The sequence below is a fragment of the Pristiophorus japonicus genome, unplaced genomic scaffold (assembly GCF_044704955.1).
Source record: "Pristiophorus japonicus isolate sPriJap1 unplaced genomic scaffold, sPriJap1.hap1 HAP1_SCAFFOLD_2957, whole genome shotgun sequence".
NCBI classification, from domain to species: domain Eukaryota; kingdom Metazoa; phylum Chordata; class Chondrichthyes; family Pristiophoridae; genus Pristiophorus; species Pristiophorus japonicus.
Genome location: NW_027252732.1, coordinates 9,119 through 19,316, shown reverse-complemented (window position 1 = coordinate 19,316; position 10,198 = coordinate 9,119). Strand labels below are relative to the sequence as shown.

The 10,198-nt window shown below is 48.9% G+C and overlaps 1 long non-coding RNA gene across 1 annotated transcript; it reads right to left on the bottom strand.

Moving 5' to 3' along the window:
- Positions 1-584: 584 nt before the first annotated feature.
- Positions 585-8,158, bottom strand: LOC139248809 (uncharacterized). The gene is made up of 3 exons (XR_011591098.1): positions 8,087-8,158; positions 7,826-7,954; positions 585-665 (listed from the first exon to the last, which is right to left on the bottom strand). It is a non-coding gene; the product is annotated as an uncharacterized lncRNA (long non-coding RNA).
- Positions 8,159-10,198: the final 2,040 nt, after the last annotated feature.

The window sequence follows — 10,198 nt, the reverse complement described above, 5'->3', positions numbered from 1 at the left end:
TGAGAGATCGGTGTGAGAGATCGGTGTGAGAGATCGGTGTGAGAGATCGGTGTGAGAGATCGGTGTGAGAGATCGGTGTGAGAGATCGGTGTGAGGGATCGGTGTGAGGCGATGAGGGATCGGTGAGGGATCGGTGAGGGATCGGTGAGGGATCGGTGAGGGATCGGTGAGGGATCGGTGTGGGGCGGTGAGGTGTCGGTGCGGGGCAGTATGGGTCAGCCTGGGTCGGTGAGGGGTCGGTGAGGGATCGGTGAGGGATCGGTGTGGGTCAGCCTGGGGCGGTGTGGGGTCGGTGTGGGTCAGCCTGGGGCGGTGTGGGTTCGCCCGGAGCATTAACCGCCAGGACTGCGCCTCTCCGACCTCCGGGGCAATTTCCCGGGAGGCGGTAGCGCTCCCTACGGGTGAAAGATACCTTGACCCCGGAGGCCCAGACATGGCTGTAAAAAGGTGCAATTTCGCCCCCAAAGTCTCTGCATTGGGATGAGTTTTCTGAAGCTGAGACTCTCCCGAGGACACTGTTTGCCCCGGGACACAGTAACTAATCCGGGGAGGTCTGGCCAGCCGAGTCCATCACCAATACTCACTGTTTAGAAATCCTTGGTAAATCGGTATGCTTGAAAGGATGATAGCAAGGGCTCCGTACACCAGAAAAGTATGACGATGCTCTGTGAACGAATTAAAGGTGAAGATATAACACAGGTGCATGGAGGGTATATGACCAGTACACGAGCTGTCGCCTGTCTCAGCCAATGAGAATTTACTTGCCTATTTTAGTTCGGTACTGGGACAATCCCGTATCCCTGTGGATTTGACTGTTCACTCTGGCCATCCCAGCATGGCAGTTTGCACTGGTACCAATGAGAAGCAATAAAATGTTGGTGCAGTGAGTGGTGTGGGCACCCAGACTGGAGCAGCAACACAGGGCAGTGAAAGGCCCGTGACCACTTCTTTCCCAGCTCGAGGTGTTTGGCAATCACCAACTCTTGCCCAGCCTCAACGCAAATCCCAATATTGGAGTTGTTGATGAGCAACAGAAGTGTTTGGCACCAAGGAGGAAACCAAGCTACTCGGAGGTAATTGTAGCAATGGAGGGGTTGCACTGGGGTCAGAGGAAGGAGTCGGGCCTGGAGAGAAAGATTCCCTCACACTTTCACCCCCTGGCCGACCGGAGTCAGCGTCAGATCACGTTGTGGGAAACTACATGAAGGGACAAAGCTTCCTCGAAAACTTCTGATCTCTGCGTTCCTCCTCCCAATGTGTGCTACTCTCAGGGGCTATAAATAGAGCTGGAGGGCCGGGCCCTGGGACATAGTGGCTCCCCCCCGACCTGTGAGAGAACATCACCGCAGGTCGGGGCTATAAATAGAGCTGGAGGGCCAGGCCCTGGGACATTATGGGCGAAGGTGCGGCCAATGAAGGTACGGGGCCCAGGAGAGGCGAGGGCCCAGGGGGCAGCATGGGCCCAGCCCACACTGCGATGTGTGCGCACTGGGTCCGTGCAGCAAATCTGGTCTCCAGTGGTCCTGGTTAACCCTTGCCACTGGACCAAGACCTCGCTCTGTCAAACCCGTGTGGTGGCTGGTGTGCAACGGTCACCCCACGTTAAAACAAATCCAACCACAGGCATCTTCCAAGCCTTCAATTGGAGTTCAGGACTGGAGCAACGGGTCCTTCGTTGAAACATCTGTGAACACTTGTGGAAGCAAGTCATCCTTGTTCGAGGGACCGCCCATGATGACTCTAAAGAGGCCCTTGTTATTTTTACCTCCTCAAGAAGCAAAAACACAACATTCAGAGGAAGCTGGCCCAGAAGAAGAGATTCCAGGAATATAATCACTGGGACGCCATCCCTGGAAATACCCAACACAGTTATTCAGCCCATGACCAGCCCAGAGACACATGGAGTGAATTAGATAGTGTCGGTCAGAAATGGTCACTGAGTGAGTGACAGGATACGAGGAAGTCAGAGGATCTGGCAATGGGAGAGGATATTCCTCAGCAGAGGGTCAGAAACAGTCAGCTCCTGACTCTTGATGCTAGGAGGCTACAGGGTGACTTGGACAGGTTAGGTGAGTGGGCAAATGCATGGCAGATGCAGTATAATGTAGATAAATGTGAGGTTATCCATTTTGGGGGCAAAGACAAGAAGGCACAATATTATCTGAATGGTGACAGATTAGTAAAAGGGGAGGTGCAACGAGACCTGGGTGTCATGGTTCATCAGTCATTGAAAGTTGGCATGCAGGTACAGCAGGCGGTGAAGAAGGCAAATGGTATGTTGGCCTTCATAGCGAGAGGATTTGAGTATAGGAGCAGGGAGGTCTTACTGCAGTTGTACAGGGCCTTAGTGAGGCCTCACCTGGAATATTGTGTTCAGTTTTGGTCTCCTAATCTGAGGAAGGACATTCTTGCTGTTGAGGGAGTGCAGCAAATGTTCACCAGACTGATTCCAAGGATGGCAGGATTGACATATGAAGAGAGACTGGATCGACTGGGCTGATATTCACTGGAATTTAGAAGAATGAGAGGGGATCTCATAGAAACAAATAAAATTCTGACGGAATTGGACAGGTTAGATGCAGGAAGAATGTTCCCGATGTTGGGGAAGTCCATAACCAGGGGTCACAGTCTAAGGATAAGGGGTAAGCCATTTAGGACCGAGATGAGGAGAAACTTCTCCACTCAGAGAATTGTGAACCTGTGGAATTCTCTACCACAGAAAGTTGTTGAGGCCAGTTCGTTCGATATATTCAAAAGAGAGTTAGATGTGGCCCTTATGGCTAAAGGGATCAGGGGGTATGGAGAGAAAGCAGGAAAGGGGTACTGAGGGAATGATCAGCCATGATCTTATTGAATGGTGGTGCAGGCTCGAAGGGCCGAATGGCCTACTCCTGCACCTATTTTCTATGTTTCTATGAATGCACGATGATCTCAGGAACCCAGCCACAAAGGGAAGGATACCAGTGGAGCATCAAATGCACAGATCATTATCATAGGCAATCCCTCGAAGCGAGGATGACTTGCTTCCATGTCAAACAGGGATGAGTTCACAGGTGTTTCAATGAAGGACCTAATATTCCAGGTCCTGAACTACATCCTGAAGGGTGGAAGATTCCTGTGCGTGGATTGTTTTAACATGTGGTGACCGTTGCACACCAGCCACCACACGGGCTTGACAGAGCGAGGTCTTGGTCCAGGGGCAAGGGTTAACCAGGACCACTGGAGACCAGCTCTGCTGCACAGACCTAGTGTGCACACATTGCAGTGTGGGCTGGTCCGTGCTGCCCCTGGGCCCTCGCCTGTTCTGGGCTCCGAACCCTCGCCTTTCCTGGACCCCGATCACTTCCCTCTACAAACTCTCGCCGCTCCTTCGCCCCTCCTGCTGTGCCTGCCCGCACTGCAATCAGCGACCTGGCTTCACAGCCGTCGCCCTCCTGCAGCACGCACTGCTCCCTGCAGTGGTATGCACCGCACTGCTCCCTGCAGTGGTATGCACCGCACTGCTCCCTGCAGTGGTATGCACCGCACTGCTCCCTGCAGTGGTATGCACCGCACTGCTCCCTGCAGTGGTATGCACCGCACTGCTCCCTGCAGTGGTATGCACCGCACGCTGCTCCCTGCAGTGGTATGCACCGCACGCTGCTCCCTGCAGTGGTATGCACCGCACTGCTCCCTGCAGTGGTATGCACCGCACTGCTCCCTGCAGTGGTATGCACCGCACTGCTCCCTGCAGTGGTATGCACCGCACGCTGCTCCCTGCAGTGGTATGCACCGCATGCTGCTCCCTGCAGTGGTATGCACCGCACTGCTCCCTGCAGTGGTATGCACCGCACTGCTCCCTGCAGTGGTATGCACCGCATGCTGCTCCCTGCAGTGGTATGCACCGCATGCTTCTCCCTGCAGTGGTATGCACCGCACGCTGCTCCCTGCAGTGGTATGCACCGCATGCTGCTCCCTGCAGTGGTATGCACCGCACTGCTCCCTGCAGTGGTATGCACCGCACGCTGCTCCCTGCAGTGGTATGCACCGCACGCTGCTCCCTTCAATGGCCCCGGCCTGCTGATGGTCTTGCAGGCTGGGACCACGCCGATTTCCAGGCCGGCGAAATGTACAGAGGGGCTTGGAGCACTGCCTCATATCATGTGTGGCAGGTGGCTGTGACTGGAGAGATCTAATAACACGCTCACCGCACCATCAGAGGGTTTTCCATCAATGTAGTGCACCCTGGACCAAGCAGCAACTACAGGAACATCTTCAAAGCTTTCCCCGTAACAGGAAAGTCTCCAGGCCAGTGACTGCCTCCAACACGGACACATTTATTCATGGCCTGGGAAGACTCAAAGGAAAGATTAATGACCTTGGTTCTGTCTTCACTAATAACCTCCTGAAAATACTAGGTGTCTGAGGGTCCAGTGAGAAGGAGGAACTGAGGGAAATCCTTATTAGGCGGGAAATTGTGTTGGGGAAATTGATGGGATTGAAGGCCGATGTATCCCCAGGGCCTGATAGTCTGCATCCCAGAGTACTTAAGGAAGTGGCCCTAGAAATAGTGGATGCATTGATCATTTTCCAACAGTCTATCGACTCGGGATCAGTTCCAATGGACTGGAGGGTAACGAATGTAACCCCATTTTTTAAAAAAAGAGGGAGAGAGAAACAGGTAATTATAGACCGGTTAGCCTGACATCAGTAGTGGGGAAAATGTTGGAATCAATCATTAAAGATGTAATAGCAGCGCATTTGGAAAGCAGTGACAGGATCGGTCCAAGTCAGCATGGATTTATGAAAGGGAAATCATGCTTGACAAATCTTCTAGAATTTTCTGAGGATGTAACTAGTAGAGTGAACAAAGGAGAACCAGTGGATGAGGTGTATTTGGACTTTTAAAAGGTTTTTGACAAGGTCCCACACAAGAGATTAGTGTGCAAAATTAAAGCACATGGTATTGGGGGTAATGTATTGACGTGGATAGAGAAACATAGAAACATAGAAAATAGGAGTAGGCCATTTGGCCCTTCGAGCCTGCACCACCATTCAATAATATCATGGCTGATCATTCCCTCAGTACCCCTTTCCTGCTTTCTCTCCATACCCCTTTAGCCATAAGGGCCACATCTAACTCCCTCTTGAATATATCCAATGAACTGGCATCAATAACTCTCTGCGGTAGGGAATTCCACAGGTTCACAACTCCCTGAGTGAAGTTTCTCCTCATCTCAGTCCTAAATGGCCAATCACTTATTCTTAGACAGTGTTCCCTGGTTCTGGATTTCCCCATCATCGGGAAAATTCTTCCCACATCTAACCTGTCCAGTCCCATCAGAATCTTATATGTTTCTATGAGATCCCCTTTCATCCTTCTAAACTCCAGTGTATAAAGTTGATCCAGTCTCTCCTCATATGTCAGTCCCGCCATCCCAGGAATCAGTCTGGTGAACCTTCGCTGCACTCCCTGAATAGCAAGAATGTCCTTCCTCAGATTAGGAGACCAAAACTGAACACAATATTCCAGGTGAGGCCTCACCAAGGCCCTGTACAACTGCAGTAAGACCTCCCTGCTCCTATACTCAAATCCTCTCGCTATGAAGGCCAACATACCATTTGCCTCCTTCACTGCCTGCTGTACCTGCATGCCAACTTTCAATGACTGATGTACCTTGACACCCAGGTCTCGTTGCACCTCCCCTTTTCCTAATCTGCCGCCATTCAGATAATATTTGCCTTCATGTTTTTGCCCCCAAAGTGGATAATCTCACATTTATCCACATTATACTGCATCTGCCATGCATTTGCCCACTCACCTAACCTGTCCAAGTCACCCTGCAGCCTTTTAGCGTCCTCCTCACAGTTCACACCACCACCCAGCTTAGTGTCATCTGGAGATATTACACTCAATTCCTTCATCTAAATCATTAATGTATATTGTAAATAGCTGGGGTCCCAGCACTGAGCCCTGCGGCACCCCACTAGTCACTGTCTGCCATTCTGAAAAGGACCCGCGTATCCCGACTCTCTGCTTCCTGTCTGCCAACCAGTTCTCTATCCACGTCAGTACATTACCCCCAATACCATGTGCTTTGATTTTGCACACCAATCTCTTGTGTGGGACCTTGTCAAAAGCCTTTTGAAATTACAAATACACCACATCCACTGGTTCTCCCTTGTCCACTCTACTAGTTACATCCTCAAAACATTCCAGAAGATTTGTCAAGCATGATTTCCCTTTTCATGAACTGGTTGGCAGACAGGAAGCAAAGAGTAGGAATAAACTGGTCCTTTTCAGAATGGCAGGCAGTGACTCGTGGGGTACTGCAAGGTTCAGTGCTGGGACCCCAGCTACTTACAATGTACATTAATGATTTGGATGAAGGAATTGAATGTAATATCTCCAAGTTTGCAGATGACACTAAGCTGGGTGGCAGTGTGAGCTGTGAGGAGGATGCTAAGAGGCTGCAGGGTGACTTGGACAGGTTAGGTGAGTGGGAAAATGCATGGCAGATGCAGTATAATGTGGATAAATGTGAGGTTATCCACTTTGGGGGCAAAAACAGGAAGGCAGAATATTATCTGAATGGTGACAGATTTGGAAAATGGGAGGTGCAACGAGACCTGGGTGTCATGGTACATCAGTCATTGAAAGTTGGCATGCAGGTACAGCAAGCGGTGAAGAAGGCAAATGGTATGTTGGCCTTCATAGCGAGAGGATTTGAGTATAGGAGCAGGGAGGTCTTGCTACAGTTGTACAGGGCCTTGGTGAGACCACACCTGGAGTATTGTGTACAGTTTTGGTCTCCTAAGCTGAAAAAGGACATTCTTGCTATTGAGGGTATTGAGGGAGTGCACCGAAGGTTCACTAGACTGATTCCCGGGATGGCAGGACTGATATATGAAGAAAGACTGGATTGATTAGGCTTATATTCACTGGAGTTTAGAAGGATGAGAGGGGATCTCATACAAACATAAAATTCTGATGGGACTGGACAGGTTAGATGCAGGAAGAATGTTCCCGATGTTGGTGAAGTCCAGAACCAGGGGGTCACAGTCTAAGGATAAGGGGTAAGCCATCTAGGACCCAGATGAGGAGAAACTTCTTCACTCAGAGAGTGGTGAACCTGTGGAATTCTCTACCGCAGAGAGTTGTTGATGCCAGTTCGTTAGATATATTCAAGAGGGAGTTAGATATGGCCCTTACGGCTAAGTGGATCAAGGGGTATGGAGAGAAAGCAGGAAAGGGGTACTGAGGGAATGATCAGCCATGATCTTATTGAATGGTGGTGCAGGCTCGAAGGGCCGAATGGCCTACTCCTGCACCTATTTTCTATGTTTCTATGAATGCACGATTCAGATTTCTCCACAGTAGCCTCACTAACACCATCATCAGAGAACAATTGCCACAAGGCCTTTTCAAACTGTTCTCTATTCCGGCGGGAATTTCATCAGAGTGCAAATGGGGTGTGTTATGTGTGGAGAAAGAGTCAGACTGAACCCTGTGAGCTCCAAGTAAAGTTTGACCGTAGTCTTTTATTGCAGGTCTCCGATTGCCTCGCCAACCTGTGAGGCCTCCTTAAATACCTGTGCTCCCAAGAGATTATGGGATCCCTTGGGACTGCAGGGAATGAGCCCTGCGGTGGCTGTACAGAATAAATACAAGTTTACAGATATAACAGGGTGGATCCATGGTTGATCCCAAATCCTGATCTCCGGGCGGATTCGCCCTCCTCCACGCAATTTCAGGACCAGGATACTCGGCCGCAACTTGAGCTGGGGAGAGGGAGAATATCGGAAAAAAGTAATCACAAACAAAAATATTACTGTTTAAACTTACTCTTCTTCATCAAAAATGATCTTTTGAGTATCGTTTCATGACGCAGGAAAAGGAAGAGAAGATAACCAGTTATTCCTAAAACCAACAAAAGTCCAAGACCTTCGATCACTCGATAGGATATGGGGTACTCTGGAAAAGGACAAAATAAAGTGCGTGTAAAATGAAGATTGCATTGAGCAGATTGTGCAACAAAAGATTAATGGCCCTGACATTCCGTTTTGGCCTTCCCGTGTGCATTTTAGAGAAGAAATACACACCTACCTTCAGCTGCTGCCCATGTTAGACTTTCCGATGCTGAGCCCTCTCCTGACTGCCAGTCGCAGCACGTGCACGTTGGTGCGTGTGCAGGACTCGAGCTGGCGTCACATGGCTCTGGGCAGCCAATCAGATAAAGTATCATAGTAATAGGAGTTCCGCAGGGTCCTAAACTCCTATTACTATGATTGTGATAGACCCCCAAACACCAAAAACACTAATAAAAAATAGAAAATGATTATTTTACATTCATTTAAATTAAAGTTATTAACGTCTTTAAAAAAAAATAATTTCCCCATTTTTAAAAAAGCTTTTTTAAATAAACTTACTGTTGTGGGGAGGGTTTTTAATGAAATAATATGTTTTAAAAACTTTATTTGTATATGTTTTTGAGTGTTTTAAAACACTTGCGCCTGTAACAGTAGGCTATGCACATGCTTTTTCAGGCGCAAGATTTTTGAGGACATTTGTAATCGTAAATATCAGAAATTTCCACTTACACATGTCCTCACTCCCGAATGTAATATCTCCAAGTTTACAGATGACACTAAGCTGGGTGGCGGTGTGAGCTGTGAGGAGGATGCTAAGAGGCTGCAGGGTGACTTGGACAAGTTAGGTGAGTGGGCAAATGCATGGCAGATGCAGTATAATGTGGATAAATGTGAGGTTATCCACTTTGGTGGCAAAAACAGGAAGGCAGATTATTATCTGAATGGTGACAGATTAGGAGAAGGGGAGGTGCAACGAGACCTGGGTGTCATGGTACATCAGTCATTGAAAGTTGGCATACAGGTACAGCAGGTAGTGAAGAAGGCAAATGGTATGTTGGCCTTCATAGCTAGGGGATTTGAGTATATGAGCAGGGAGGTCTTACTGCAGTTGTACAGGACCTTGGTAAGACCACACCTGGAATATTGTGTTCAGTTTTGGCCTCCTAATCTGAGGAAGGACATTCTTGCTATTGAGGGAGTGCAGCGAAGGTTCACCAGACTGATTCCCAGGATGGCAGGACTGACATATGAAGAAAGACTGGATCGACTAGGCTTATATTCACTGGTGTTCAGAAGGATGAGAGGGGATCTCATACAAACATAAAATTCTGATGGGATTGGGAATGTTCCCGATGTTGGGGAAGTCCAGAACCAGGGGTCATAGTCTAAGGATAAGGGATAAGCTATTTAGGACCGAGATGAGGAGAAACTTATTCACTCAGAGAGTTGGTAACCTGTGGAATTCTCTACCACAGAGAGTTGCTGAGGCCAGTTCGTTAGATATATTGAAAAGGGATCAAGGGGTATGGAGAGAAAGCAGGAATGGGGTACTGAGGGAATGATCAGCCATGATCTTATTGAATGGCGGTGCAGGCTCGAAGGGCCGAATTGCCTACTCCTGCACCTATTTTCTATGTTTCTGTGTTTCTATCTATCAAGCCAGTAACTTGACAGATCGGAAATGCCAGTTTGCAGCGCATGCACATTGCGCGGCAAAAAACGGCTTTTCCGATGCCTTCCTGGGTCCATAGGAACTCCGTACCGACCCGGGGAGGCCTGAATTTCAGGGCCAATGGCTAATTGTCGGAGGAAAACTTGAGTCTTCAAGATTAACTGTTATGTCTCGACTGGTCTCCGAGTCAGAAGTTTGTGGGATCAAGCCCCACTCCGGGACTTGACCACATAATCTCGGGTGATGTTTCAGTGCGATACCCTGAACACTGCAGATGAGATGTTAAACAGAGGCCCCATCTGCCTCTTGGGATGGATGTAAAAAATCCAATCATACTAGCTCAGAACACGGAAGTTCCCCTGGCCAACACTCACACCTCAACCTAGCACCACCACAAACAGATGTTGATGTTTGAGACATTAGAAACATAGAAAATAGGTGCAGGAGTAGTCCATTCGGCCCTTCGAGTCTGCACCACCATTCAATAATATCATGGCTGATCATTCCCTCAGTACCCCTTTCCTGCTTTCTCTCCATACCCCTTGATCCCTTTAGCCGTAAGGGTCATATCCAACTCCCTCTTGAATATATCCAATGAACTGGCATCAACAACTCTCTGCAGTAGGGAATTCCACAGGATAACAACTCTCTGAGTGAAGAAGTTTCTCCTCATCT